This window comes from Girardinichthys multiradiatus, chromosome 4 (genome assembly GCF_021462225.1).
Source record: "Girardinichthys multiradiatus isolate DD_20200921_A chromosome 4, DD_fGirMul_XY1, whole genome shotgun sequence".
Lineage (NCBI taxonomy): Eukaryota > Metazoa > Chordata > Actinopteri > Cyprinodontiformes > Goodeidae > Girardinichthys > Girardinichthys multiradiatus.
The window spans coordinates 46,298,971-46,307,775 of NC_061797.1; positions in this window are offsets into that span (position 1 = coordinate 46,298,971).

An 8,805-nucleotide genomic window follows, 5' to 3' on the forward strand; every position below is an offset into this window, starting at 1 on the left:
ATATGAGCAGCAGGGTGTAGCAAGTAGATGGAGATGAGGCAATACTGTGTTATGCATGTGTTATGCAACTGAGAACAAATCTCTCTTTCTTCTTTTTATGTACAAATTGGCCTGTTTGCAAGTTAAATTTATCAAGAAATCTACAATTGTGCTAAAAACAATATAAAAAAATTAAATGTATTAAGGGCATTTAGATCCAAGTAAAAATGCAGTAGGACACAGTGTCAAGTTTGGTGTGGTGGAGGACCCCAGAATCCAGACAACAACAAGCATCAGTGATGAGTAAACAAAAAGATTTAATAAATGAAGCTCACTTCAGCAGGTGGTGGCAAAAACAGGCATGGACAGGCAGGCAAGACAGACCTGGCATGAACAGGTGACAGAGAGAAGCGATCCGTAATGTTTCCGCGAGGAATGAACAGAATGATTGTGTATATATGGAGCGTGGTACAAGGGAAACGCGAAGAGTGATTACATGATGTAGGTGGACTGAATGAAGCTGATTGCAGGTTGACAGATGCAGGGAGAACAAAACAGTACGGTGGCCGTGGGGTGCAAAACACTTTTACAAGTACCGAAACAAATTTACATTTCAGAAAACAAATTTACATTTCAGAAAACACTTTTACATTTCAGAAAACAAATTTACATTTCAGAAAACAATTTAACAAGATGCGAAACAAATTTACATTTCAGAAAACAAATTTACATTTCAGAAAACACTTTTACATTTCAGAAAACAAATTTACATTTCAGAAAACAATTTAACAAGATGCAAAACAAATTTACATTTCAGAAAACAAATTTACATTTCAGAAAACAAATTTACATTTCAGAAAACATTTTACATTTCAGAAAACAAATTTACATTTCAGAAAACAATTTAACAAGATGCGAAACAAATTTACATTTCAGAAAACAAATTTACAATTCAGAAAACAAATTTACATTTCAGAAAACAAATTTACATTTCAGAAAACACTTTTACATTTCAGAAAACAAATTTACATTTCAGAAAAAAATTTAACAAGATGCGAAACAAATTTACATTTCAGAAAACAAATTTACATTTCAGAAAACAAATTTACATTTCAGAAAACAATTTAACAAGATGCGAAACAAATTTACATTTCAGAAAACAATTTAACAAGATGCGAAACAAATTTACATTTCAGAAAACAAATTTACATTTCAGAAAACAAATTTACATTTCAGAAAACAAATTTACATTTCAGAAAACAATTTAACAAGATGCGAAACAAATTTACATTTCAGAAAACAAATTTACATTTCAGAAAACAAATTTACATTTCAGAAAACACTTTTACATTTCAGAAAACAAATTTACATTTCAGAAAACAATTTAACAAGATGCGAAACAGATTTACATTTCAGAAAACAAATTTACATTTCAGAAAACAAATTTACATTTCAGAAAACACTTTTACATTTCAAAAAACAAATTTACATTTCAGAAAACAATTTAACAAGATGCAAAACAAATTTACATTTCAGAAAACAAATTTACATTTCAGAAAACAAATTTACATTTCAGAAAACAAATTTACATTTCAGAAAACACTTTTACATTTCAGAAAACAAATTTACATTTCAGAAAACAATTTAACAAGATGCGAAACAAATTTACATTTCAGAAAACAAATTTACATTTCAGAAAACAAATTTACATTTCAGAAAACAATTTAACAAGATGCGAAACAAATTTACATTTCAGAAAACAAATTTACATTTCAGAAAACAAATGTACATTTCAGAAAAAAATTTAACAAGATGCGAAACAAATTTACATTTCAGAAAAGAAATTTACATTTCAGAAAACAAATTTACATTTCAGAAAAGAAATTTACATTTCAGAAAACAATTTAACAAGATGCGAAACAAATTTACATTTCAGAAAACTAATTTACATTTCAGAAAACAAATTTACATTTCAGAAAACAAATTTACATTTCAGAAAACAATTTAACAAGATGCGAAACAAATTTACATTTCAGAAAAGAAATTTACATTTCAGAAAACAAATTTACATTTCAGAAAACAAATTTACATTTCAGAAAACAATTTAACAAGAGGCGAAACAAATTTACATTTCAGAAAACAAATTTACATTTCAGAAAACAAATTTACATTTCAGAAAACACTTTTACATTTCAGAAAACAAATTTACATTTCAGAAAACAATTTAACAAGATGCGAAACAAATTTACATTTCAGAAAACAAATTTACATTTCAGAAAACAAATTTACATTTCAGAAAACAAATTTACATTTCAGAAAACAATTTAACAAGAGGCGAAACAAATTTACATTTCAGAAAACAAATTTACATTTCAGAAAACAAATTTACATTTCAGAAAACACTTTTACATTTCAGAAAACAAATTTACATTTCAGAAAACAATTTAACAAGAGGCGAAACAAATTTACATTTCAGAAAACAAATTTACATTTCAGAAAACAAATTTACATTTCAGAAAACACTTTTACATTTCAGAAAACAAATTTACATTTCAGAAAACAATTTAACAAGAGGCGAAACAAATTTACATTTCAGAAAACAAATTTACATTTCAGAAAACAAATTTACATTTCAGAAAACACTTTTACATTTCAGAAAACAAATTTACATTTCCGAAAATCAACCGGAAAGGGAATGTACCAACGCCGAGGCTGACCCGGAAGTCAGCCTCAGGGCTGCATCATTTGAAGGCCGTATTCGTAGGCCGATTACGTTACAGCGCGGCGACAAAGGCTGTCCCAATTCATGAATCATTCCGAGCAAATGCTGCCGACAAATGTGTCCTTATTTTGCCCGATTTGAAGGATGGGTCGTGAGTATCCTTCGCGGCTCATCATTTCCCATCATTCATTGCGGGTCGAAGCGGATTGGTCAAGCAGGGGAAGCCACGGCGGACCATACCAACAAAAGCTGTGAGTAAATTGTGGACAATTACACTTTCTGTGACACAAATTAAGTTCTACAATGTTTTTAGTGCGGGAATATAACTATATAGACGTGAAATATCTGCTTGATTTATCTAGACATCGCTTAATTTCAAATGTGCTCCGACGTGTTCGGAGTTTTCCGTTCCCGGCGTAGAGATCTGACCGGACTATCGGCACTAAGCTCCCGCTGGCAGTCATCACAGTGAATGTTTAACACAAGTGATTTCTAACAGTTTATGTTATTATTTTAATTGTTACTGAAAATCGATTTAACATTTCAGGTGATATTAAGGTTAACCAGAATAAATGGACAGTTTTATGTAATCCAACTATCGCTGGAGAGTGTGATTGAGAATAAATAAGCTTTACAATATGAATTTTTTATGAAGAAATGTGCTATATGTTTTAAAAGTTTATTTATAATTCAGTTAGCATTATAATTTCTGATTCCAGGTAAACCCGACGAGGAATACACCTCCAAATGTAAGTGAATCTCAGTAAAGTGAAAAGTTTGAAAGAGCTTGTTTAGACATTTGCAGAGAAATATTTTCTTCAAATTAAGACAAATGTGAAATTTAAAAAGGCTTTATTTTTGCTCTGATATTAAGCAAGATATTTTTTTTTAGGTACAAAGGAGCAGACGGGCCAGTTTATGAAGCTCAGGGGTGAGAACCACCACCTTTTTACTGGAACTAAAAACTCAGACACCGTGGCTTGGAGGTACAATAACAACATTCTTTACAGTCAGTTTCTGTCCAGTTTCAATAACTCCTATCTTTCTAACTTTCAGAAATATCCATCCAGTGATTAACATACTTTTTTCGGTTTAGGACAATTCTGGAGAAAATGGACCAACAGGGGAAGGTCACCCCCTTTGCAGGACAAAACAATGTGGGACAATTTGAAAAAAAAAAATTATTTAGATTATGTTCAGAAGTTCTCATGTCACACACAAATAAAAAAATATTTCTAAGAGTCTTGTTGGTTTCTCTGTTTAGTCAACTCTTTTTTTTTTCTTCCTTCTAACTTTAGGATTGTAAGTATCCAGGGTCAGGAGAGGGAGTCAGTGAAAACTGCTGCTACTTGGCCCTGGTTTGTCTTTATGGATGAGGTGTTGGGACAGAGGTCTTCCACAACACCTCCTGTCCTAATTGCCTCCATCCCTGAGGACACTCCAGGGCCAAGCGGAGCGGTGGGCAACCAGATGGAGAAGGAAGACAGTGAGCCAGCAGGAAGGGGTCAGAAAAGAAAGAGGGACAGAGATGAGGAGATGATGGAGTTGATCAGGGAGGACATGAGGCTACAGAGAATGGACAGACTGTTTTCCAAAGAATGGCACCAAAATAAGGTGCTATAAAAGAAATAAATAAATGTGTTTTGTTCAGATTGTTTCTTAAAGTTTTAAGGTGTTCTAACAAATTTCAAAATTGTTTTTGTCGCTAGTTATTTACATTTGATCTAACAATACATCAACTTCATTTAAAGTTATAAACAGAATTTATTATGAAAAATACAAACAGCACTTTAAACAGAATGGGGGAAGAAAACATTCAAACAGATCAAGATTACAAGACAAAAGGCATAAAATAAAACTATGTACAAGTATTTACAATGGCGACAGCAGGATCAACCTGAGTGACCGGTTCCTGGAAAAACCTCTTCAACAGAACAAAGAGGCAGATGTCTTTCTGAACAGAAAGTCTGGCGATGTGGCTAAATCTTTCACAAGGTCAGAGACTTGGATGGGACGCTGCAACTGAGATCTGTGGTTTGTCTTTCTGGATGGTGAGCGAAGCATCACACAGGTGGTCTGCAGATGTTTGTGATGTCTCTTTCCGCTGTCCACGGTATCGTCCATCAAGTGGGTTTAAAGGGCTGGCTGAATTGATGGCTGCCACATCACTAAGAGGTAATCGGAAAAATGCAGAATTAGAAGATGGTGCTCACAAAATATTACAATTAGTTATACCCTTCAAACATTAATCACATCTATAATATTATACTTGGCTGCACACAGTAGTCATGTTCTGGTGGTACCTCCTCCAGGGCGGACGTGTCCGCCCTTTAGAAGGTAGATGACCTGGTGACGAATTGCCACGATCTCCTCTGTAACTCTGTGGACGATGCGATGGACAGTAGAGCGAGGCATCCCAAACACTCTGCAGACCACTCTGTAGGATGTGCCACTTGCCACCAAGAAAAGAAAAACCAAGGTCTCAATAGTAGCACCCCATCCATGTTGCCTATCCTGGTGCAAAAGATTAAGCCAGAGACTCCCTGCTCCGCCGAAAATTTGGCCTGGTGTCCTCCTGGTTGAAGAAGCGTTTCAGGACTGGGGCACTCAGATTGATCCTGCAGTAAAGAGGTCTGGTCAAGAAAAGGGAAGAATGGAGATGGAAAAACACATTATTTTTAAGGCATGCTTCTGGATATTTTAAGTGATCAAAGCAAGTAGATACCAATACACCTAAAACACTGCATTATTATATAATTATCTAAGAACAGCCAGAGGAGATCAAATACTTTATAATTCCCATCTATCTTAAAATTTAAAGTTGTTGTTTATAATATATATATATATATATATATATAATATGTCAACATACATTAGCCATAAAGTTGCTATCTCTTTGTTTATTGGCTAGTTAAATCAAACATCTTTTTTACCTGAACATGATTGTCTCTGGATTCTACCTGGAATCAGAAATTATAATGCTAACTGAATTATAAATAAACTTTTAAAACATATAGCACATTTCTTCATTAAAAATTCATATTGTAAAGCTTATTTATTCTCAATCACACTCTCCAGCGATAGTTGGATTACATAAAACTGTCAATTTATTCTGGTTAACCTTAATATCACCTGAAATATTAAATCGATTTTCAGTAACAATTAAAATAATAACATAAACTGTTAGAAATCACTTGTGTTAAACGTTCACTGTGATGACTGCCAGCGGGAGCTTAGTGCCGATAGTCCGGTCAGATCTCTACCGGGGCTAGCTCACCTCACCGTCGGTAGGGCTGGCGAGGCGAGCCGGTTACTACGCCGGGAACGGAAAACTCCGAACACGTCGGAGCACATTTGAAATTAAGCGATGTCTAGATAAATCAAGCAGATATTTCACGTCTACATAGTTATATTCCCGCACTAAAAACATTGTAGAACTTAATTTGTGTCACAGAAAGTGTAATTGTCCACAATTTACTCACAGCTTTTGTTGCTATGGTCCGCCATGGCTTCCCCTGCTTGACCAATCCGCTTCGACCCGCAATGAATGATGGAAAATGATGGGCCGCGAAGGATAGTCACAACGCATCCTTCAAATCGAGCAAAATAAGGACACATTTGTCGGCAGCATTTGCTCGGAATGATTCATGAATTGGGACAGCCTTCGTCGCCGCGCTGTAACGTAATCGGCCTACAAATACGGCCTTCGAAGGATGTAGCCCTGAGGCCTCGGCGTTGGTACATTCCCTTTCCGGTTGATTTTCTGAAATGTAAATTTGTTTTCTGAAATGTAAATTTGTTTCGGTACTTGTAAAAGTGTTTTGCACCCCCCGGCCACCGTAAAACAGGACTAGGGCAAAACAGAAATCCAATAATACAAACTAATCGGGAAAACATAACGTATAGAACATGAACTAGAAAACAATAGTAAGAAACAAACACAACCAGAAAAATAACAGAAACAAGATTCAAAATGTAAACTGGAAATAAGAATAACTAAAACCCAAACACCCTCAAATCATGACACAACCCAAGATACACTTAACTGGAATGTGACTAACAGATAATTTGTTTTTGTTTTTTTTAATTATCATGTTTTTTATTTAAGTGGAAGCCTTGCTAAAAAGGTTTGTTGTTCATTTGTTTTTAAGAATTAGTACTCTCAGCTGACCTGGGGTCTTCAGGTTGCAAAGGTGAGGGTAGTAATAAACTCACAGTGGGGCATCATTCTTTTAAGTTTTAACTTTTAGGTAACAACAGAATACTGTTATTGAAAAACCAAGTGGTATTGAAGGCTGGTAAGGAAAAGCAAATCAGATAATATGTTATATTAAAACTATTATTTTTAGAACTAGTAAAAGTACCAGTTGACTCGCAACATTTGAAATTGTTGGCCAACCCCACCCATCCAAACTCCTTGTCTGGTAACAAATGGTGCCCACCCTGCTATTGCAGCATTTTTTAGCAGTTCTCAGATTTGGTGTTGCTGAGGATGCTACTTTAATAGAAGCAATTTATAGCAACAATGTTTAAAAGTTCCTTGCAGTGTGCAAGTAAGGTTCTGATGTTTTAAACAAATGACATTTTTCTAAGTGCTTTTGAAAATAAAGTGATTGCTTGACCTAAAGGTTCCATCTAAGTCTTAAAAATTTTGAAATAAAGTGAGTCAAATGTAAAGATAGGAACATCCTGTTGGAGCAACTCAAATTGTCACAGTGTCCTAGTCTTTCCGGTTTATTTGTATAACCAGGAAACATATACACACTCTGACAAACAGACTTCAATGTGCTAATATAACCAAATTAGTTTTTAACCCCAGCAACATTGCTTAGTGCTCTGTTGTTGATGAACTGCCATAATCGGAGGTTTAAAACAAGAATGTGTAGAGATCCTTTACAAACAGCTTGTTGTTGGCACTTTATGTGGTCTGCCAGCATTTGAAGCTAATGGGATCATGTAATCTCATAGGAGGCATGAATAATAGAAAAAAATAAATTTTTAACTGAGTATAAAAAAGCCTTATGCCTCAAGACATTAGGATTTGAAAGCCATTAAAAGCCTAGAGGGTACTTTATGACAAACTTCATAAGAAATGCATTGTGCATGAATAACCAGATTCCAGTGTAACAGATATGACAACCGCCTTTGTCAGAAATACATTAAAACAACAGAGTAATTTGAGTCATGACAAGGAGCAGGATTTTACAGAAGCTAATTAACAAATTAACACAGTAGATTACACCGTTTCTGATTCTGCCTCGTACCGGGACCGGGTCGCGGGGGCAGCAGACTCAACAGAGACGCCCAGACGTCCCTCTCTCCATACACCTCCTCCAGTTCCTCCGGGGGGAGCCCAAGGCGTTCCCAGGCCAGCCGAGAGACATAGTCCCTCCAGCGTGTCCTGGGCCGTCCCCTGGGCCTCCTCCCGGTGGGATGGGCCTGGAACACCTCCCAAGGAAGGCGTCCAGAAGGCATCCGGTATAGATGCCCGAGCCACCTCAACTGGCTCCTCTCGATGTGGAGGAGCAGCGGCTCTACTCCGAGCCCCTCCCGGATGGCCGAGCTCCTCACCCTATCTCTAAGGGAGTGCCCGGCCACCCTACGGAGGAAGCTCATTTCAGCCGCTTGTATCCGGGATCTCGTTCTTTCGGTCATGACCCAAAGTTCATGGCCATAGGTGAGGGTAGGAACGTAGACTGACTTCTTTGTCTAATTTGCTAAAAAAAATAATCTATCTACCATCCTTTGAGGATCATGTTTTTGAATCCAGAGAAAAATGAAGAGACTTTAAAGACTTACAAGAGACCGCCACAATTTTATATAAAAGACACGTAAATTAGGTCAAAAGGATATTTTAAGTTCTAAGATAACAACTGTTTGCACAATTGTATATACAAGCCTCGTGGAAAATGATGGTATTTAAAGGAAAAACAAGGTGTTTTACCTAATGACATCTGATATTTGTTATTTAAAAGTTTAACTCAATCCTGTCCCACATGGCTTGAGGGGATGGGATTAATTTGTTTTGCTTTGTTTTGAGTTAGTTCAACACATCTTTTAGTCTAAATGGCAAAACATAACCAAAGAATAAGAAACAGAAGGTT